We start from the raw sequence: 23,534 nt of genomic DNA, 5'->3' as shown, positions 1-23,534 counted from the left end.
TGTCCAGTAAAACAAGTAGCGAGGTTATAAAGACATTAAGGTCGTGACAAGACATACTGGAGTAGTAAAAGTGCATGGTGATCAAATATTCAATGCAGGAATTGAGGTTTTGGTGGAGTATTTTTCTTTTTTTTGGAAAACAACAAACACAGAACATTAACAAGTAGGAATGGTCATTTGGTCTGGCATAAATCAGTGCAACATAGATAACAATCGTCCCTCATGAACACGGAGATTCGGGGTCCCCGGTCAGTACTTGCGTGTCTCTTAGTCCCATGAACCCCCCTCCCCCCCCACAGTTCCACAGTGTAGGTGCCCATAGGTTGCCTCCCGCCACCAGTAGGGCCGCCATCTCACGTCTGCAACCCGTCAAAGCTATCCTCCGTCACCCTCGTCATCAGAATCTTCCAGGTCCTCCTCCCGCAAAGGCTCACAAATGTCCCCTCTATATTCATTCCACTTCAGCCAAATTTTATTCCATTTCACCGGGCAGGCCCGGTTGGAGTAGACTGCCCGTTCGGTCACCATCACACGATCCATGTTAAGGCACCATTGGGATTTAGTTGGGAGATCCGCTGTCCCCCAGCGTTGCGCTATGTCCCTCTTTGCCACCATTATCCCTGCCGTGACCCAAAGCTGCTCATAACGGGACAGATCGGTGGGTTCCCAGATGTTCAGTAGGCTCCGTCTTGGGTTAGGCAGTATGGAGTGATTAAGTGTCTGTGAGAGAGTGCGGTGTATTTGTTTCCAATATTCCTGTATCTTGGGGCAGTCCCATATGGTGTGGAAGAACGTGCCCTCCTCCCCGCACCCTCGCAGACAGTAGGGGTGTGGCGCTCTGTGTATGTGGTGCAGCATTGTCCGCGTGTAATAAACCCGGTGGAGGATCTTAAATTGTACCAGTCGCATGCGTGCTGAGATGCCAACCTCTTTGGGGGACCCAAGTGCCTCGTTCCACTCATGTTCGTCCATGTCATCAATTTCCCCTTCCCATTTCTCTTTCAGGTGGGACGTGGGATCTGGGGTGTTATTAAGCAATTTGCGATAAGTGAGGGACGTCGCACGTTCCAACATGTAGTCTGTGAGTAAGCGGTCCTCTAGGGGTGAAGATTCTGGCAGTGGTGTGTTGGCTGGGATAGCCGCAAGCAGAGCGTGGCGTATCTGAATGTATCTATATAGTTCCCTATCATTGAGCTCATAGAGTTCCTGGAGGCGGGCAAAAGGTACCACCTCATTTCTCTCCCACAGATCGCCCACCGTAGATATACCTATTGTGTCCCATTGTGTAAACCCCTTGGTGTTCCTGAGGTTGCCCAGTGCGCAGGAGTCCCACAGTGGCGTCATCTTCGTGATTTTCCCTTTCCAGCCTAGAGCTGTCGTCGCCGCATGCCAAATTTGTACTGTTAATTTGGTGGGGCCGACCAAGGTCCGTACCTTGCGGTGGTCGTACAGCGGACCCAACATGCCCTCCGCGCCCAACTGCACCCTGTCGGAACGGTATGCCGGCTCGGCGTGTGGTGCGTGGAGCCATTGGTTAATAGGTTTGAGGTGGGCCGCCCAGTAATATAGTTTTAGGTCTGGAAGCGCAATTCCTCCGCTGTACCATTGATACACTGGGAGGGTTTGAGGTATTCCAGACTAGGACAGGCGCACTCCCTAGTCTGGAATACCTCAAACCCTCCCAGTGTATCAATAGCTTATTGATTTCCAGCAAAGGCTGCCCCCCGCCATTTTAACATTCACGAATCACGTATCTACAACTAGCACGTTGTTTCAGAATCACTCCAACAAACATCTCCACACCAACATGGATAGAGATAAAATAGCAGCAGATCTCTTCGAGAACCTAGCCAAGGGCATGCCTACTCACACTGCCACGGCAAATGCTGGTCCCCCCCGTGTGGAGGGCCTCAAAGACAAATTCAAAAAATTAGAGAGACTCAAAAAACAGGAGAACTCACGCTGGTGGGATTCTACCACCCTTAAGCAATACATGCGTCTTAAACAAATACCGAGAGGCTTGCGCTCTAATACTTTCCCAACTTATGATGATCTTGATCTAGATCTAGTAAAAAAATGGGAAGATTCTGTGACCAATAACTCTTTTGCCCTTATGGACATTCTGATAGAAAATGCTGATCGCAAGTCCAGTAAACTACTGGGAGAAATTGCGAAACTAGAGCAAGAAATCAAAGACCTCAATTTACCAGAACCTACTGTGAAAAATTACACCATTCTAGATGAGGTACTATTTAAACATCAGGAAGAAATAAAAAACAGGAAGGCCAGACAAATAAAAAGAGATGACGCAGATTACCGTAATGGTCGAATCTTTACCTATGACCGTAAATACGACTCTTTAGTACGACCTCAAAACCCCAAAAAAAGTGGTAACATCTCATCCGCCCCGAGTTCTGTATCATCCAGCAATGCTTCCCTAAATTCTGCAGGTACAAGCGAACCCGATCGAGATTTACTAGATACCAACAGTACTCCTTTTTTAGTAGAGCTAGAACGGATGCGCAAAGGGAACAAGACCCAACCACCAAGAGATACCATAGATCAAAGACCCACAGAGGCAGCAGGGGTGGCAAACGAGGACTACAGAAAAAAACTGAGGTCAGGAACAGCAAGGAAATAGAGACCGAACAGAATGAGGTCCAAGTGGTCAATCTCTCCTCTTTTCCACTAACTGCTGACATGACTAATCTCCTTTCCAGGGGTTTAAACTTCAATCCCTTCTCAGTAGGAGACACATGCCAAACAAAAATAGACCTCTTTAAATTTGTAAGGAGCCTTAAATTGAAAAAGTATTTTGCTGGAAAAACTACTAACACTAGAAATGTTAAAAATATTCCTGATGTATTAACAGACAATGTGACTACAATAAAAGATATACAAGCAATACACCTATTGTTATCTATCACTGAATGCGAAGAGAGCCCCGTAGAGATGGGACAACTTCTAGAAGAATTAAACATAGATACAGACCTGGGGGTTGTGAGTGGCTTGAAAAATAAATCCACTTGGACACCAACTCTACCAGGTGGCAACAATATCGACATTTTCCACAAGCGTGTTCTGGATGACATCAACAGAATCAACACAAAAAAACTTAACGAAACATTTGCATTTAAAGATAACCTCACCAAAGGAGAGCGCTTTGCCCTCTCCACACTTACACAGACTTCCACCATTGTGATCCGCGAAGCGGATAAAGGAGGGAATATTGTAATCATGAATGCAGACGATTACAACAATGAAATACTAAGTCAACTAGCCGATACTTCCTGTTATGAACCGATTGCACTTAACCCCATGGGCATCTTAACAACATCCATTAACGATCACCTACACAAATGGAAAGAAGATGGCCTTCTGAACGAAGATGAATATATGTACCTCAAAGTGCACAAACCAACATTTCCACGGTTATATACCCTTCCTAAAATCCACAAAGATCTCCCCTTCCCACCAGGCAGACCAATTGTCTCTGGCATAGGGGGTCCTACCGAGAGATTGGCTGAGTATGTGGATTTGTTTCTAGGCCCACTGGTCAAAAATCTACCCTCATTCATCCAGGACTCCAAGCATATACTGAGTGTACTAAATGACCTAGAATGGCAACCAAACACCACCATCGTGACTATGGATGTAGTTGCCCTTTACACAAGTATCAACCCTGTCCTAGGCATAGAGGCCATCACACGAGTTCTATCCAACAGACCAGCTTCCTTGTGGGCGCATACCGATATGTTAATAACCATGATGACTCTGATTCTCAATAACAACTTCTTTATGTTCCAAAAAAATTGGTACCGGCAAAAACGTGGAGTAGCCATGGGCTCCAAATTCTCGCCATCTTTTGCCAATTTGTTTATGGGTTCCTTTGAAACAGACCATATTTGGGGTACTAAGGGCAGCCAGTACACCGACTCCATATTATTCTGGGGTCGGTATATAGACAACTGTATCCTACTGTGGACAGGCTCAGACGAACTTCTCCAAAGTTTCTTTGAACACCTTAACCATAACGATTGGGAACTGAGATTCACGATGAAGTCCAGCAAAACCAAGATTGAGTTTCTGGACTTGGAGTTTTACATTCACAACAACAAGTTACACAGTAAACTTTACAGGAAGCCCACCTCCTGTAATGCTATACTTCGAGCGGATAGTCACCACCCACCACACCAAATCAGATCAATACCATTTGGGGAATTCGTCAGAGCCAGAAGAAACTGCAGCAATGACAGCGATCTGGCCGATACTGTACAAGACATGGAACGGAGATTCAAAAAACGTGGATATCCCCAAACCATCCTGTCCACAGCAAAAAAGAGACTCAATACAATCACGAGACCAGAGACACTTAGATGTACCAACTCGAAAAAGACAAAGGATTCCACAGTAAGGATGATCACAGAATTTAACAGTCTACACAGATCAATTCGTACCAGCATGATTAAACACTGGAACCTGCTTAAAAGTGATCCAGTACTTAGGGATCTTATTCCGCCTACTCCACAAATAACTTTCCGCAGAGGAAGAACCCTGAAGAACAGACTCAGTCCAACTGTTCCAAGAATAGACACAGCTCCGGACTGGTTGACACAACGCAATAAAGGTTTCTTCAAATGCGGCTTTTGTGTAATGTGTAAATGGGCTAAACACAAGACAACGAAATTTACTGGTCCCAACGGAGACTCATATGACATCAAAGCTAACATCAATTGCACTACAAAATATGTCATATACATAATTGAGTGCCATTGCGGAAAACAATATGTGGGCAGCACAATAAGAAGCCTGAAAGACAGGATCTCTGAGCATATGAGAGCGATACAAAAACAAGACCCCAAATATCCTGTTGCCCTACATGTTGCCAAATGCCAGTCAACCATTGAAGACTTCCGCATTAGCTTCTATGGCATTGAAACAGTACCCACTCACATCAGGGGTGGCAACCGAGAGCTAACTTTGAGACGAAAAGAAGCGACCTGGATTATGCGTCTCCGCAGTATTGAACTGGGCCTGAACTACGACCCTGAGATGCAATATTTCCTAGGGACCTAAATTAAATTAAACCGAAACAGACCTCACAAAGAACCAGAACATCTCCCTACACCCAATTCCACATTACCATAGGGATACTATTTGTCTCAAACTAAACCTATATTATTTCACTTAACAAGACTTATGTTTATACTTATGTTTATATTTATATTTACACAACAATATATGTGCCTAATATGTGGTCTAACATGCCTTTCTTTTTTGTTGTCTGTCAAAAATCATGTAACTGTACATACTCACTGGATTCCTTCGTCTTATATCTGTAAATATGTACTCTATTGTTGATTCGTCTGCTCAACGTCACATCGAATTACATTAAACTAAACCGAGAATCAGTAGAATCAAGGCAATTTTCGTTTTAACACTCTCATTTAACCGGACATCTACCGGGTTCTTTCACAACTAAATGAATACGCCTTTATTCTTGGCTCCCTTTGTAATTAACTTTGCCTAAACTAAACACCAACTGATTCTTGGGTTTTATATCCTTGACTCCGTGCATCAGAACGCCAAATTTTAGATCTAAACCTTAAACCACCTTTTCCGATTGACTCAGCCAACCCGACATTAGTTTATAGTAGTATTTTTTCTAATTTGGTCCAACGTTTCATCCAACTAAACGAAACGTTACCGCTCTAGTGTTTTGTAAGAATGACAGGGCGAATACCGGAAGTAGGCTTAAATAGAGACCCCGACTTCCTGTCAGGTGACCGCTTTCGGACAACGGCACCGGGAACTACAGGAGGGAGAATGAATATTTTCAGGTAAAATAACTCGCTTCGCATACTTACCTTTCCCTTCTTTTAAACAAGCCGCCTTATATTGAGAAAAGATTACACCATCGTGTGTTTCCATTACTTACCTTATAGGTGCACCCGCCTAAATACCGGATTTCTAGCGCAACAGCTCTAATCCTTTCTCCTCCCGGGGATGTTTTTCCTATGAACCTTTCAAGGTATGAATTATTATTAATGGTTTGTTTATATGTAGCGCCAACTCCCATAATGACTTTACGGGACCTGATGCATATCATCATCTCGTCTCTCAACGTTTCTGAAATATATTATTTTTACCTGTAGGTATTACCCGACTACGCTTTCTAGCGCAACAATAATACTTGTGGCCATATCACTACTTCCGGCTTTCTTTCCTAAAGGGTGAGTCACGTACTAATGCTTAGATCCTTTTTGGGAACATAATTACATTTAGCCTCACAATCAATATGTCCCACTTCTCAACTTCCATAACCACAAAAATGCGTGTACTATTCAAACACCTAGTAAATGTTATATCCGGCGTTCTGAGGTAAAATATACAAGTGCATTTCCAAGCACACTCTCCTAAATAGATACCTCCTTTCTCCGTGTCTGGCGTTCACATTAACCAGTGGCGTTTTACACAATCGAGTCCCAGAATAACATCGTAACAAACACGTAGTATATCAATTACATGGGAAAGAACAGTAGATTTCCATCATTTGTTGTTTTTACCATGCGTATCCTTAAAACTCATTATCTAAGATTCAAACAGGCTTAATAATTTTCTTTCTGTACATATGACAGCACTATTCGCTCCTGCCTAGTATATTCTATGTAATTGTCAATATATTTAACTATAAAACCTTCCTTCATGAATTTGACCGAATTAAAGAAACTATAAAGTCACTACAAGTCACAATGAAGCATGTAACTGCCCACAAGCACGGACACCTTCTCACTTGTTTTTCACCAACTTGTCATATGTCTTCCCGTGTCTTCTTTTCTCGTTTTTGAATACATCATCTACGCACACTAGTTAATGTGTTTGCTTTTAAAGATATAAACAAACTTTAGATCCTAAAGTCACATCCACACAATCTGTATAGCCACGATAAAAGTTTACCACCATCCACAGTCACGAACAACATTGATATCAAGTCACACTTTTATGACAGAATGTCACCCATTAGCATGCCCGCCTTATGTCACCAAGGGTCACCCATCACTATTTCACTCATGTAAATTCAATCATACAAATGTAACTTTTGTATCTATACCCAGCCCTGAAGATTCGCAGTCTGTTCCCCTGCGATGAAACACGTGTTGGCCAGAACAAGAGGAACAATAAATCTGTTTTCTATAACAAGGATTCTATCTCATTGAACTTTCTTTCTGTTGATTCTGAAACATTATTGATGTGCGCAACTCACTACTAAACCATAACCAGGACTCACCGAGCATTGTGATATTTTCCTAGAGCAGGGGCAATTGTTGTTTTCCTCCGCTGTACCAGTCCCTGCGCAATTTGGGTTGTGCCACTCTTGCCGGGAGAGCGCCCCATAGGAGGTTGGAGACCAGTGCTGCCACCCTCTGAAAAAATTTGGGAGGTACCGGGTATGGTGAATTTTCGAGGACATAGAGGAAGCGCGGCAGCGCCATCATCTTATAAAGGGCTGCCCGACTCAGAAGTGTCAGCGGCAGGCCCGACCAGAACTCGACATCTCGCTTGAGCCTATCCATGGGCGGTTTCAGGTTTATATCCATGAATTCCGACGCATCTTTAGTAATGTGTATGCCTAGGTATTTGAATGACGATCCCGCCAGTCGCAATGGACACGTATCGTCTAGATTCGGAGCCGGACCTCGCAAAACATATAATTCCGACTTGGACCAGTTCAGCGTGTAGCCGGAGATCCTTCCGTATGTGTCGCAGATGCGCAAGAGGGCCGGTATGCTCTCCTCAGGTTCTGTGAGATATACGAGCATGTCATCTGCGTATAGAGACAGGCGGTCTTCCCAACCCCCGGTCCCCGGTACACCCTTGAGGAGGGGAGAGGCCCGTATGAGAGTCGCCAGGGGCTCTAATGAGATAGCAAACAGCAGTGGTGACAGTGGGCATCCCTGCCGTGTGCCTCTTCCCAACGGGAAAGTGCGCGATATATGGCCATTTGCCACTACATGGGCGACTGGGGCCGTGTAGAGCAATCGGACCCATGCCAGGAAGCGAGGTCCAAACCCCATCCGCTTCAACGTTTCGAAGAGGTACTCCCACTCCACCAGGTCAAACGCCATTTTGGCATCTAGCGCCAGAATAACCGCCGGGTTTGTGTTAGCGTCAGATCGAGCCAGGATACCATGTAGCCGTCGCAGATTCTGAGCAGTGTTCCTGTGCGGCATAAACCCGGACTGATCCGGGTGTATAATCGAGGACAGATGGGGCATGAGTCTCTGCGCCAGGAGTTTGGCCAGGATTTTCACCTCCGCGTTTAAGAGGGAGATAGGTCGATACGAGGAGCATTCCTCCGGCGGCTTGCCCGGTTTTGGGATTGTCACAATAGTCGCCACCCGCTGATCTAGCGGAAGGGAGCCCCCCTCCAGGCAATCTCTGAACATCCCCAACAGGTATGTGCTAAGGGTGTCCGGCATCGCTTGATACCACTCTACCGGTATCCCGTTCGGACCTGAGGCCTTGCCCGGGTTCAATGCCGCAATGGCCATCTGGACCTCATCGGATGTAATATCAGCTTCCAAGTCGCTCGATGCCTCTGGGGATAGGGTCTGGACTGCAATCGGCGCGAGGAGTGCCCTGGCTTCCTCCGATGTAACCTGACGTGTTGGGGTGTATACTTGCTCAAAGTGGGTCGCTAACAACTCTGTTATATGTCTCGGGTCGGTGTGCGTCACCCCCTGTGCATCTTTAAGGCTCTGGATCCCCCTGGAGCTGACCTCACGCTTATCGAGCCACGCCAGCATCTTCCCCGCCTTGTCCCCCACTTCGTAGACCCTATTCTGAGTGTCCGCGATGTGACCCTTGACTACTGTCCGCAAGTGGTCAGTGTAGAGCTGCTGCTGGAGAGTAAGTGCGTGTAGGGTGGAGGGAGAAGGGTGGGACTCATGGGCCCTGGTCCGGTCCTGCATGGTGATTTCTAGGTCCGCCAGTTCTTGTGTTTGCTGCCTCTTATGTCCGGTTATAGTGTTAATGGCTTGACCCCGCAGCACAGTTTTGTATGCCTCCCAGAGCGTCGCCTGGGAACGCACCGATTGTGAGTTTTTGAGGAAATAATGTTTCGTGGCATGTTTAAGCGCCTTGCGAACCTGTGGGATCTTGAGATAAGAAGCGTGCAGGGGATAAATGCGCCTACGTGATTTCGTCTGTAGAGAAAGCGTCAGTGTGAGCGGGGAGTGATCTGAAATACCTCGGGGGTGAATCACCGAAGTGTCTACGTGGCTAAGGGCCTCCCCCAGGGATAGGAAGTGGTCTATGCGCGACAGGCTACCGTGCACCGCAGAGTGAAAGGTGTATTGCTGCATGCCTGGGTGTAGGTGTCTCCAAATGTCGGTCAGGCCCATGGCCGTGGTGAAGCGCCGGAAGTATGTCTCCCCCCCAGTCTGGTTTGGAGTGGGGTATTTATCCAGTTGTGGATCCTGGACAGCATTAAAGTCTCCCCCCAGAATGATCGCACCCTCAGGGAGAGTCAGGAGGAAGTCCCCTAGTCTCGGGAGGTGCACTGAGTGCAAAGCAGGCGGGACGTAGATTGACACAAGATTAAGGAGTTGCCCTTCCCACTGCCCCTGCACGGCCGCGAAGCAGCCCTGGTCGTCAGTTTTGGTGGATAGGGGCAGGAATCGTGAGTTCTTTTGCACGAGTACGCCGGTTCCCCTGGATCCGGACGTGAAGGCAGAGTGGGCCCACATTTTGTAACCTCGCCTATCTAAGGCCTTAGTAGCTCCCCCCATCAGGTGTGTTTCTTGTAATAGGGCCACAGTAGGACGCAGGCGCTTCACAGCAGTTAAAACCAATCCCCGCTTTACCTTATCACCCAGGCCCCTCACATTCCAGGACAGCACGGTTAATGGCGGAGACTGTGCCTCCGTAGGGTTCAGATTCCCCGTCTGTACAGTATTACTAGCCATCGGGGAGTATTCTGTTGGCTGCGCCACCGCACAGCGAGGCGATCAGAGTCCTCATGGGGGCATCGTGTCACAGTTTATTCTCAACAGTGTCCCCCGAATTCCAGCGGCCCTGAAACAATGTCCTCGACCCCTTGTACCCATTCCTAACAAGAACCATTCAAAACATTCCCCCCTCCCTGCCCCCCTGCTTAACGGACCTCCAACTGCCCGCCACCCCAACTTAGCAGAGTGCGATACCCTTCCCAATGAACACAGTACTTGCTTGTAAGGGGGAGAGCGCCTCCCCGGGTTGGCGGCTCCCCTGTAGGCTCTCGGGATTGCCATGCCAGAGTCAACGTGCTGCTGCAAAAGATTAGTTAGTGCCGGTGGTCGGCGAGGTAATGCAGTTCAGTGGCTGTCGCCGGAGTCATTCAGTGTCGCCACCCCCTTCAAAGCCATGGGAAGGCGAGCGTTCTGCGCCCTCCACGCGCCCTGATGCCTGCGAGCCATTCCTGCTGCCTCCTCTGCGGTCCGATTCTTGTCTGTTCGTCCTGCGCTGTCGCCCAACGGCGTGCCAGCCCTCCAGCCAGTCCCGGGCTGTGTCAGGGGAGTCAAAGAACCATACTTTCTTGTCCGCCACCACTCGTAGCCTGGCCGGAAATATCATGGAATAGGGTAGTTCTTTCTCCCGTAGAGTCTTCTTTACCTCCAGGAACGTTCTCCTCTTCCTCGATACCTCCGCTGTGTAATCCGGGAAGAAAGCAATTTTGGAGTTTTGGATCTGGATGGTCGGCGCCACTCTAGCAGCCTGCAAAATGGCGTCTCTGTCCCGGAAATTAAACAGCCTCGCCAGTATTGGTCGCGGTGGGCCTCCGGTCTTGGGCTTCCCTCCCGGAACCCGATGGGCTCTTTCGACCGAGAAGAAGTTCGATAGGCCTTTAGGCTGGAGCCGAGTCTTCACCAGATCCTCCACGTACAGGTCTAGGGCCCCCGTGTCTTCCGATTCCGGAACGCCCAGAATACGGACATTATTGCGCCTTGAGCGACCTTCCTGGTCGTCCAGCTTGTCTCTAAGGAGTTTGTTGTCCGTTTGCAGGCGCTCCATCGCAATTTGCAGTTCAGACACGTCCTCAATCAAAGATTTCGTGACCACTTCGACTTGCTTGACCCGTTCGTTCATCTTTTGCAAATCCGCCCTGATTAAGGTGACTTCGGTCGCCGTGGCCCCTACAGTTTCTTGTACCTGCGCCAGCGCCGCCAGGACATCGTCCAGTGTGGCTTTCTTCCCCGCCTCCGCCTCCGCCATTTTCCCTCCAACGGTTTTGCGTTGGTCTTGCGGTGGCGAGCGTCGGTCATAAGCAAATTTGTCCAGCTTAGCCTGGGTCGTAGTGGTCTTGGGGCCTCTGTGCGACATGGCGTGGTTCTTGTCGGGGCGGCACAGTGACTTCCCCGGTCGCCTGCGCCGAGTAATGGCGGCGATGAACCTGGAGGATCCGTCGTCGTCCGAGTCTCCTGTAGCGCTGAATATGCTCAGAGAGGGTCAACAGGTGGTCGGAGGATGGACACTCGGGCTCCGGTCTCTTCGGAGAGAGTTAGTGGGTCCTTGGAAGGAGGCGATCGTTGAGCCGGCACTTCCGGTCTTTCGGACCCGACTGTCGGCTGCTTCCGGCTGGGTTCAACCCGGCTGTGGCTCCGAGGTTCTGTGGCCGCGTGTAGGCAAGTTCCGGAGATGGTCGCTGCACGGTCTCTGGGTCCGGTTCCCCTTCTGGAGCCGGAATGGATCAGGATATTTGTGCGGATTGATGCGGAAAGCCGCCTTTACCCGGGAGCCTCCCTAAGCTGCGGCCGCCATCGTTGGCTGCTAGCCACGCCCCCCCCGGTAAATTATATTTACCACATAATTTGGCGCCCGACTAGGGACCCCTCCCCCACCCCACGCGCCGGCGATGCGTCGCAGGCCTTGCCCCCTACCACAGCCGTGACGGACTTCTATGCGCATCTGCAGGTTTTCCTGTATCTCCCTCAGGCCTACGGTGGAGACGGAGACTGCGGGACAGCATCCAGACGAGGCGGTGAGGAGTGCCGAGGATCCCGACCAGAGCCCAGCCGAGAGAGCAGTGTCCGAGGTATCGAGAGGCCCACCTGTCCGAAGCGTCGAGGCGCATGCGTAGTGCGCAGCAGCAGTGACGTCGTAGCAGTCCAGTCGAGTCGAGTTTCCGAGGCCTTCCGTTCCGTGCTTCCCGGTGAGTACCGTTGCTGGGGACGCATCAAGACGGGTGCATTAATTTGTATCCAGTCAAGACGGGTTTGGGTACACAGATCCGGTCTGCACTGTTTTAGCAGTGTATCTGTACTGTTTAGCAGTACATCTAGTAATTCAGTTATCCAGTGATTCAGTGTTTTTGTTATAGAACATATTAGTCAATATCTGTTCGAAATGTTTCAATGTGTTTAATGTCGTGGTATGAGTGATTGTTTGCATTTCATTACTGTGATTATTGTGTTCGTGTCTAGAGCAATGTAACCATGCCGTTATTTTCAAAGTTACGACAGATAGGAACTAGGAAAGGGATACTTGAAGAAGCAGTTCCCATCCCACCTAGGGACACTCCAGGACATTTTATGTACCATAAGCATGGCTTAGATACCATACTGTACTTAGACTTATGGGTGGACTATACGAAAGACTTGGAAGAGAAACAGAGATGGCCCGTTACAGGGACATGGGATGCCGAGTGCATCATGAGAGTAGAAGAAGCATTATGGAAAAAGAAAGCCAGACAATCACAGAAAGATGCCATAGAATTGTGGCGTAAAGAATCACATAGACGGACAGAGAAAGAACTCAGAAAGGTAGAGAAAAGTAGAGAGGATTCCGAAAAGGCTAGAGAAAAGGAACTACTAGAAGAAGGACAATGAGTCAGAATGGAACAACACGACAGACAGAGTAATGCCCTTATAACAGGACTGTATCCTGTTCTGGCCGAGGGTCTGCCCAAGGCGACCCCGGTAATTTCACATGAACTGCCACCTCCATTGGTTCCGACTAAAGTACGTCATAATAGGACCGCAGCGGATATTTTCCTTTCTTCCTATTTAGATGATGTAGCTCCAGCTTACACTAATGTACCCGTACCACCCGTTCACAATGCCCAGCAGCCTGCTCCGGTTGCTCGAGTAATGACCCCTCCACGTCAACAACCCGTGCCTGTTGTCACTTCCCATACAGGCCCCCCCGCTACTGTTCCCCCTACTCCTGGTCCGCTTAATCCCTTTGCGACCGATGCAACCCAGGCTTCCACCCCATTACATATACCTGCCACACAGTCAGCCTATGCTCATGCTTCCGTTTCAGGAGGTGCCGTAGGTGGCCTCCCCCACACCCCGCCACAATTACATCGAGTGACAATGAGAGAATTAGCAATGCAGCGTACACCAAAAGCGAGCACATCCGAAAAACTTAAACAGTTACTTACAGATTGTAGATATGATCCAGTACCTGGCAAGACAGGAGACATGATGTTAGCCTCATTACGTTTACGCCGTGTTACAGATTATCTGATGTTATTACCAGAAATGCCAGAACATCTAGACAACATATATCATTTTATTAGAACAGGGGAGAGGCCAGGTTGTGTTCGTGAAGCCATGGCACATCAGAAAGTTGAGACACAAGGTTTAATATTGCGATTCTTGATTAATTGTTTGATAAGGGAACAAGACCAGCCAGGCTTTTCGCAAGAAGAGATGGAGGGATTGTCAAGATGGAGTCAGAATATTGCAGAATGTAAACATGATAAACAGAATTGTATAGATGTCATGTCCAGAAAGATCCGTAAAGAAATAGTAGCAATACATGCCCGACGGGAGGCTGATAGGACACCCGAGTCAGACGATAAAGATACCTCAGAGGAGGAAGAACCAGAGAATCCAGAAGCGACCCAAGACCTGATGGCGTATGTAGGTAGAGAAAAACTCCCTAAACAGTATCCACTTGATAGACCCTTTAACAGACACATTCGTCCAGACAACAAGACGCGTTACCTTTCCCCGATCCCAGAACGTTGTTCCCTTGAACATGTTTTCCAAGTTACTGATAAAATCCTGAAAGAAAGAGTAGGTTATCATGAACTCAATACCTTACGTGATCAGGAACTAGCCCGGTCCGCAGTCCAATGGGCCGGGGATGATAGTATATATAAAGATGACTTAGTAGTGCAAACGTTTTTAAGTCTTACTCCAGAAGAACAGCGACTAGCTGGTATATACATGACTCAACATCTTATTGTACAGTATGAAAACCAACAATCTGATCCAGGTCCATTGTATAATCTATTGCAGGACTTACTCCTGAGAAGATGGAGAGGTCTAGGTACCGACTTAATTGACATTATACTAGAACAACGTCACAAATACAGAACGTTCCTGACTCCACGTCTTGTTTCCGTTCCACCCCCAGTAAGACAACCATATCACCTAGACAGACAGAACCCTTTACGAGAAGTACATCCAATCAGGAAACCAGATAATACACTTGAACGCGTATTTGTATACACGCCCATAACTAAAATGGAATTATTGGAAATGAAGAAAATAGTGCCGAGTCATGATAAAGATCCAGCAGGGTTTCACCGTGAAATAAAAGACATGTTACTCATGGGAGATTACACATATCCCGATATTATGAAAATATTGAAAGTATTATTGCCTGCCGGTATTTACGAGAAACTCAAAGAAAAAGAATGGGAGGTGGGAGATAAAAAGATTAATTGGACTGAATTAGAAAACGAAGAAACCGGTCGAACCCCAGGTTTAGGTCTTGGGGACAAAACTAAAGCATTACCAGGATTATTAGTACAGGTTTTGCCAAGATTATTGACAACTAAAAAGGAGGACTGGGATGCAATCTCAGCCTGCAAACAGAAACACGATGAAGACACTAGTGATTTTTATTCCAGATCGAGAAATGTTTTATTATTAATAGTGGCCTGAAAACAAGTAGCGAGTCATACCCACACCTTTTTGTGACCAAATTAGTCGAGAATTCCTTGCCCCAGGTTAAGAACCGTGTATTGAAAGTCGAGAGCACATGGCAAGCAAATACGCCTTCCCAAATGTTACAAATGTTAAAATACCACCAGAATAGAATTAGGGAGGAACATGATCACGAACAAAGACGTATGAAAGATACCAAAATGAAAGTGCTAGTTGCTCAGTCAGTTCCAGCAGATGGTCAGAAAAGGGGTACGACACAGTCCAATAATTCAGCAGCTCCTGTTAAAGGGACATGCAACTATTGTAAACAGCCCGGTCACTATGTAAACGATTGTGCAGTTCTGAACACAATATAGCCACAGGTAAAACTAAAGAGAGACCGCGTCCCCCTAGACAGGACCAGGTGACAGGACCAGGTCCAACAACATGTTCCGCAGAATATACAGCCTATGCAGATTCCACAACAGACCGTAGCGGTACCACAGCCCCAGCCCATTGCCGCAACACAACATGTCACACAGCAGATGTACCAGTATGCACAGTCAGACTACCCCGATTATCAGCAGTACACATGAAACAGCCTAGAGAGGGAGGTTGGCTTGCCTCTTATTGAAGTTCCTGTAGATCAAGAGGGTCCTTATGTACATAGTCAGGTATTAGGAAAGGATAGAAAGTTTTTGATTGACACAGGGGCAAGCAGAACTACCATCAGTCATGACGAGGTTCCAGGGGCACCCCTCTCAGGCTCACAGAATGTTTCCCTTGGATTTTCAGGAAAGCCTATTGTTAATGAAGTATCGAAACCAGTTCCCCTTGCAGTTGGTCCATTATCTCGTACTACAGATTTGTTACTCACGAAATCATGTCCAGAAAACTTGCTTGGGATTAAAACCCTGAAAGCTCTAGGAGCTGTAATTTGTTGTTCTCCGGAAGGAGTAAGGTTGTTCCTTCGTGATTTTAAGGGACATTATGTATTGAGAGATTTTGATCCCAGGTTACAGAATGTTCCTGCACATTTATGGGCACAAGGCCCCACTGATGTAGGTTGTATGCACATTACTCCATACCGTGTCACACTCAAGCCAGGAGTTGTACTACCACGAATCCGACAATACAAGTTACCACCTGATGCTGTAGTGGCTTTACTGAAAATCATTGACGAGCTCATTGCACAAGGAGTGGTTGTAGAAACCGACTCCAATGTTTGTAATTCCCCTATCATTCCGATTCTTAAACGCACTGATCCGAATGCACCTCCAGTCTATCGATTAGTGATCGATTTGCGAGAATTGAATAAATGTATTATACCACAGTATCCAGTGGTCCCAGACATCTCGTCACTATTGACAGCTATTGATTCAGAGGCGACGTTCTTTACTGTAATCGATCTCAAGAACGCCTTCTTTAGTGTCCCCATTGATCCGGAAAGCCAGTACCTTTTCGGATTCTGTTTAAATGGCCGTAGCTTCAAATTTGCACGCGCCCCTCAAGGATTCACAGAAAGCCCCAGCATCTGCAGCCAAGCATTGAAACGACAACTTGACAGTATTCACATGCCTGCCAACACTGCCCTACTCCAATACGTCGATGATCTATTGATCACCGCCCGAAGTGAACCAGAATGTGAACAAGCATCACTGACAGTCTTGTATTTCCTGGCAGACAAGGGACACAAGGTGTCTCCTTCGAAGCTACAATTCTGTGCCCAGCAAGTGGTGTACCTTGGGCACTTGCTGTCCAAGTGGGGTAGGCAGCTGACACCTGATCGAATTCAGTTAATTGCACATCTACCGCAACCCAAGACACAGAAAGAAGTACGAGCCTTTATTGGACTCACTTCTTATTGCAGACAATGGATTCCTCAATATGCATTTCTAGCTAAACCACTTATACAGTTGACAACACAGGAGGCAGCGTCTTCGTCTGTTCTCCCATGGACTCAGGAACATACACACGCTTTTGACGAATTAAAGAAAGCCTTATGTCAAGCACCTGTTTTAGCAACACCATGTTACAGCAAACCTTTTACACTTTTTGTCACAGAACGTGATGGCACAGCGTTATCGGTTCTCACTCAGGTTCAAGCAGACAACCACAGACCGTGTGCTTATTTTTCGAGTACGTTAGATCCAGTAGCCCAGGCCTTGCCTGCGTGCTTGAAATCAGTTGCAGCAACAGCTCTAGCAATCAGACAAAGTGACTCCATTGTATTGGGTCATCAATTGACAGTACAGGTTCCACACTCTGTGGAAGTTCTCCTGAACAGAACACAAACCCAGCACTTGACTATAGCACGACTGACAGGTTATGAATTGACATTGTTCCAACCACACATAGAAATCAGACGCTGCAATACACTAAATCCTGCTACACTTTTACCATCGAGCACAACAGATCCTACTCCACATGACTGCGTGGATGTCATTAACACAATCACGACGCCCAGACAAGACTTGACAGATGTTGCATTACCCAATCCAGACCTGACACTTTATGTGGATGGTTCATGTATGAGAACCAGTACAGGAGAGTTAGTGGCCACATATGCAGTGACCACTGAAACAGAAGTCATAGAAACACATCGCATTGACACCCTGTCAGCCCAAGCAGCAGAGCTCATTGCTCTGACCCAAGCCTGTATACGAGCCAAGAACCGTAATGTAAACATATACACAGATTCACGTTATGCATTTGGAGTCGTACACGATTTCGGTGTCCTCTGGCAAGAGAGAGGTTTCTTGACCTCTCACGGAGCCAAGATCCAGCATGGTCCCCTCATTCAAGCTCTGTTGGAAGCAATACATTTGCCTACAGCCATAGCTATCATGAAGTGTAAAGCACATACAAAGGTCACAGACGCTATTTCCCAGGGTAACGACTTTGCAGATCGAACAGCTAAACATACAGCACTGACTCATACACAAACGACTGATATGACAAAGACTGACGTAACCTCACTGACACATTGCATGACAGTTAGAGATCCTACACAAGATGTAATCGACATACAGACACATGCTACTCCAGATGAAATAAAGAAATGGGCTGAACAAGGAGGGGTCCAGACAGAACAGGGATGGATGACGAGGGAAAAGACCACATGGTTTCTCCCCGACTCTATGGTTCAAGTTATCATCAACACAGCACATAGTCCAGCACATCTAGGAGAGAAAGCCATGTTAGACAGTTTACAGAACCTCTGGTTCAACAAGCATTTACGAGCAGCAGCAAAACAGAAAGTGCTTACCTGCATGATCTGTTGTCAGTTCAATCCAGGAAAAGGGATTCCCGTGGAACGAGGTGAATTTCATCCTCCCGACCATCCTTTTGAAGTCCTCCAGATGGATTATATCCAGATGGACAGATGCCGAGGATTCAAGTATGTCCTCGTAGTTGTATGTGCCCTGTCGAGATGGACAGAAGCATATCCCGTCCCAGATTACACTGCCCCGACCACTGCCAAGCAGTTGGTTCGTGAGTTCTTCCCACGGTACGGTTTTCCCCCGTGTCGTGTATTCAGATAACGGTCAGCCATTCTCATCCGAACTCATGAAGCAGGTTTCACTTCTGTTAGGATATCAATGGAAGTTTCACTGTGTCCGACATCCCGAGGCAGCAGGTCTCGTGGAGAGACACAATCAGACTCTGAAAACTCATCTTGCCAAAGTGTGTAAAGAGAAAGGTGTAGATTGGATAGTAGCTTTACCAGTTGCCCTCTTTTATATGCGAATGGTAGCCCATTCTAGGTCAGGGCTATCCCCGTATGAGGTGGTCTTTGGTAGGCCTCCTAATATGTGGGGGACGCCTATGCCACATAAAATAACCGATGTTGACAGTAATATGCTGACAGATTACTTTGCCTCCTTGATGTCTGCACTACTATCATGTCGTTCACAGGTTGCGGCAGCCTTCCCAGACAACACCGAGGTGAAACCACATGAACTGGTCCCAGGAGATGTCGTCGTAGTCCGCAACTTCGATCGGTCAAGCCCTCTTGAGCCCCGCTGGAAAGAGCCAAAGATCGTTTTGTTAACCACCAGGACTGCGGTGAAATTGGAGGGAAGGAAAGGCTGGATCCACTCCAGCCACGTAAAAAAATTCCATGGACTTCCGCCAAAGACCGATTCCCAGGACTCTCGCATTCCAGAGACTGATACCAAACTCCCCCTGTTAGAGAATACTCCTCAGCAGGAGTACAGATTGAAATTGAGGTCTAGTAAGTCAGACAGTTTAATTGTTTAAGTCCCCTCCTGGGTGAAGCGGTTAGACAGGTTTCTGACATGTATAAGTTAGACCCCAATAGAGAGAGAGATAGACAGGAGATCAAGAAACAGAAATATTGTAAGAATCTCCGAAGCCGTTGCATCTGCACATTACTTATTATGCTTTTTCTGAGTCTTACTATTATTGTTATGAGTTGGATGTTATATATGTACTTTCCTATTGCACATTCTTTTTCTAATGACACTACAGAGCACACGTTTAGTGCCCTGCCTCTACATGAATTGTCTTATCAACTTGCGCTGCGCAACAATACATTCATTCGTATGTTACACCATTCTCACCAGATCAACAATGCTACTAATTGTTGGATATGTGGCCGACTCCCTCCCTATCAGAACTACAAGGGAGCTCTGCCCCTCTTTCCTTACCCGTTTACACATAATGGTTCCTGTGGTGCATGGTTTAGTTTAATATCCTCTTTAGACACTGAATCCAGAGTTTCCCAAGGCAATTGGATATGGGGAAACCTAAACACTGTCATGAATAAAGCATGTTTCCCAAATGAAGAAGGTTTACCACAAATGACAGGGACCGATCTAGAAAATGAAGTGTATGGATTAGGCAATTTTACACTTAACCTCATGATTCTAAATGTTCAGTCAGAGACCAGTCCAGACTTGCCATCTATATCAGTCTTACCAGCAAAAGGTGTATTATGTGTAAGAAAGAATGGTTCAGTACATCTTGGTCACAGTGACTGTACTACTGTGGTCGAATTCAGTGATAAAGGCGAGTCTACATTCAAAGCTTCCCGACATTCCTATTTCATATGTGGTCAGACAGCTTATGTACGTCTACCTCCAGATTGGGATGGTACCTGTTTCATTGCATTTCTATTGCCACCAGTTTTTCTAGCCCCATCTTACTATCACAGGAATTCCCGCCTCGATCTCGTTAGACACAAGAGAGATCTCCCAATAGTTGATCAGACTGAAACCGCATGGGAACAATATACAGATTTCAATAAAGGATTCTTTCCTTATCTAGGCACTGTCTCCAATAGTAAACTGATACGCAAATTAACCAGAATACTCGAAGCAGTAGTGAATGAGACTACTTCTGCTTTGGGCAACTTAACAGAGGATCAGTCTGCTATGAGACTTGTCGTTCTTCAGAACCGCCTTGTCCTTGACGTCATCCTGGCCGATAGGGGCGGAGCTTGTAGAGTCATCGGATCCAGTTGTTGCGTGTTTATTCCTAATAACGCGCCATCAGTATACAAAGCCATTACCAGACTTCACGAAATTGCCCATCAGATACATCAGAATCCAGGCTCCTGGACTTGGTCTGGTTGGCTCTGGAGTGTAGTATCAGCCTGGGGATGGAAGCTACTGTCATTCCTAGGAATAATATTGGCCATAGTATTCAGTTGTTGTTTATGTCTACAATGTGGGCCAGCGATTTACGGCTTGTGCGCCACAGCTTGTGTTCCCCATCCAAGTTCACGTTCCCATTCCCGAATAAAGAAAGATGAACAGATGATGTTATATGAACAGATAGATGGTCTCATGAAAATAGATATATCCTAATGGGCACGTAGGGGCCAAGGAGGGAATGAGGTAATTGAAATTTTTATGGTCAGGTATGTCCCCTAACGTGTACCCCAACGTCTCCATGTACGAGTTTAAAGTGCATGTAACTTCCCTCCACAACCGAATCTGAAGACGCAAATACATTTGCGTCCAACGTTAACATGTCCTCTATCAGGTCCACCATGAATGGATCGATAATTCAGTTCCTAAGTATGCCTTGCCAACGTCTTTACATGGTACACTTTCACGTTTTTCCTGGCTCTGCCGAGCTAGGCCCTGATTTCTGCCCTTGAGCCACTTCTGTCTCTGCCTCTGAAAGCTGCAGCATGGAGATACATCCCTGACCTCTGCCTTACTTCCTGCCAAGCGAAGCGGTGCCTGGCTCGGCCTGGCCTGCCTGCCAAAACAGTATTTTGCCTTCAAGTTATCAGCGTAGCCGGTTCACCCTCCTCGAAAACACATTCCAGTCTAGTGAAATAGGTAAACAGCTCCCCGGCTGCAGAGCAAAGGGCCAAGCCTTCCTGTCTCCTCCATGTAATTCATTGCTCCCGTTACCATGGTAGGCCCATGGCCCCGTGCATTGCACTTAGACACATATGCATTCAGTATAGAATAGCCTCTGCCCGAGAGACCTTTTACTTCAGATTAAACATCCTCCAAATACAAGATATCAGACATGTTATAGGAACAGGTCGATCTGACATGCCAGACTTCTGTCTCTTCTACTAGTGCTAAAAGTCAGACCCTCAGCTTTCCCCAGATACACGTCAATCACACGTCATACCACCTGCGCGCGCATCCAGGTCACAGGTTTCAGCTGACTCTGCAGAATCCTCTACGCACCCACCCACTTATGACACTTTTCTGTGACGTTTCCAGCACACGCCTCCGTGCACACCCTTGTACACACCTTTTTGCTACGCACATGTGTTCTTATCATATACATTTCACTTGTCACGCCTACTGTATCCATTGCCATTGTGCGTTTTACTATATATGTCATGTACTGTTAATAAATCGTTGACATCTTTTTGCCATCATTGCATATACCCCCGAACCCTTGTATTGATGGAATTGATTTCCATGGCTCGAGCCATCCCGAATTAAAGCCCGTATGACTCAGACACCACGGACTCTGCCTCTCATTTGATTGAGCTATTCTTTTACTTGTAATAATTATACGGAAAAATTGACCGGTAAATTATATTTACCACACTTCTGTAAGACTGTAAGCCAATCACAACAGTGCAGAGTCCCGGGCGGCGCCCCTCCGTGCAACAGTAGAGAGCGCATGACTGCTTTGGTCGGCACCCAGGGCCGACCAAGCACAAGCAGCCACAGCACTCAGAGTGGTGCAAGCCACTCCTCCCGCCCCCAACCAGGCACACCCTTGCTGTCTGCTTTCTCGCAGCGTGAGATGCAGAAAGTAAAATGTTATTAAAATACCATTTTGTTTTCTGCTTCTCGCACTGCGAGAAAGCAGGGGGGCAGCGCCCCAACGTCCTAATGGAGCGGCCGCCTCTGCTGTTACTAATCCCTTGCCAATCCCCCCTGCTCCCAGTCAAAAATGAAGAAACTGAATATGCTTATCCCACTACTGAGTCATTGCCTGGTTTCCAACCGGATACCCTTAACCAGACAGGTTTTTGTTTTGACTCAAACATGACTTCATCATTGGCCCCAGCCAAATTCACTATTTTTGTCACGTTGTTTGAACAGACTTATTTGGTTCCCCCTTGGACATACATCTGATTGGTGCTCATTGCCATTTTTTTTATTCATGTCAATTGGATTTGTGAATTTTTTATTTTTTCTTCTAATCAATGGCCACTACCTACCTGAACGCTTTGCTGTAAAACTGGCTCCACACTCATCTTTTCACATCATGAAAAGAGACCAGACTTTTGTCAAAATCACCGCCTGGCCAGTTGGGGATGGTATTGTTTGGGATGCTGTGGATTTCCAAATTCATAGCCCTGCAGAGTTAAATAATGTACCCAATGTACTTCGTGTTTCAATGGGTGATGTAGTGAAACACAACATACGGTCTGATGATTGGGACGTACAAGCCATACAATCTTTGTTTTCTGATTTGAAGTATTCTGCTGCATCTGATGCTGAAGGTGTATATTTAAATACTGCAAATTATGATGACTTGTTTTGTTACCAGCATTATGGAGATTACTACCTGCATAAAGCTAATACATTTAGGAATGTTTTTATTTACACACAGTGGGAACATTGCCTGACTCCTTTGGAAGGCAGCTCAAAAACGCTTTTGAAAACATTCTCATATTTTACAGATTTTGATAGGTCAAAGCCGGAGTCATTCTATTTTAAGTAAAATTCTTCGTCCAAACCCAAAGTGATGCTCACCCACACAAAATTATTGTATTCCAAATCCTTTATTGATAACTTGTCGGGGGTGGCTATGAGCTGTGGAAGTCCACAATAGAGCTTAAATTTGTTTGGGGCTCTAGACCCTGGCAGGTGAAGGGCACAGCAGCTTTACATCACACGTGCCTCATTCCAACACATATTTTATTTTTAAATGATTCGATCTACCAGACTACTTGTTTTGGATTGGCTACTTCAAAGCAAATGAATGCCCCTACAATTCCTGCTCTGGCTAAATATCAGAACAGGAGCCGTCATACTGAATATTAAATTGAGGACTTGTAATCATTGCTTACAAATGATACCTTTAATATTTATAATCTATAGCCCTTCGGTTGGTTGGTTTGGCAGACCAGTGCAGATGCGTACGAACTCCGTT

Source organism: Lissotriton vulgaris, chromosome 10, assembly GCF_964263255.1.
Source record: "Lissotriton vulgaris chromosome 10, aLisVul1.2, whole genome shotgun sequence".
In the NCBI taxonomy this organism is placed as follows: Eukaryota; Metazoa; Chordata; class Amphibia; order Caudata; family Salamandridae; genus Lissotriton; species Lissotriton vulgaris.
The sequence above is the reverse complement of the archived record's forward strand: the minus strand, read 5'-3'. Positions refer to the sequence as shown.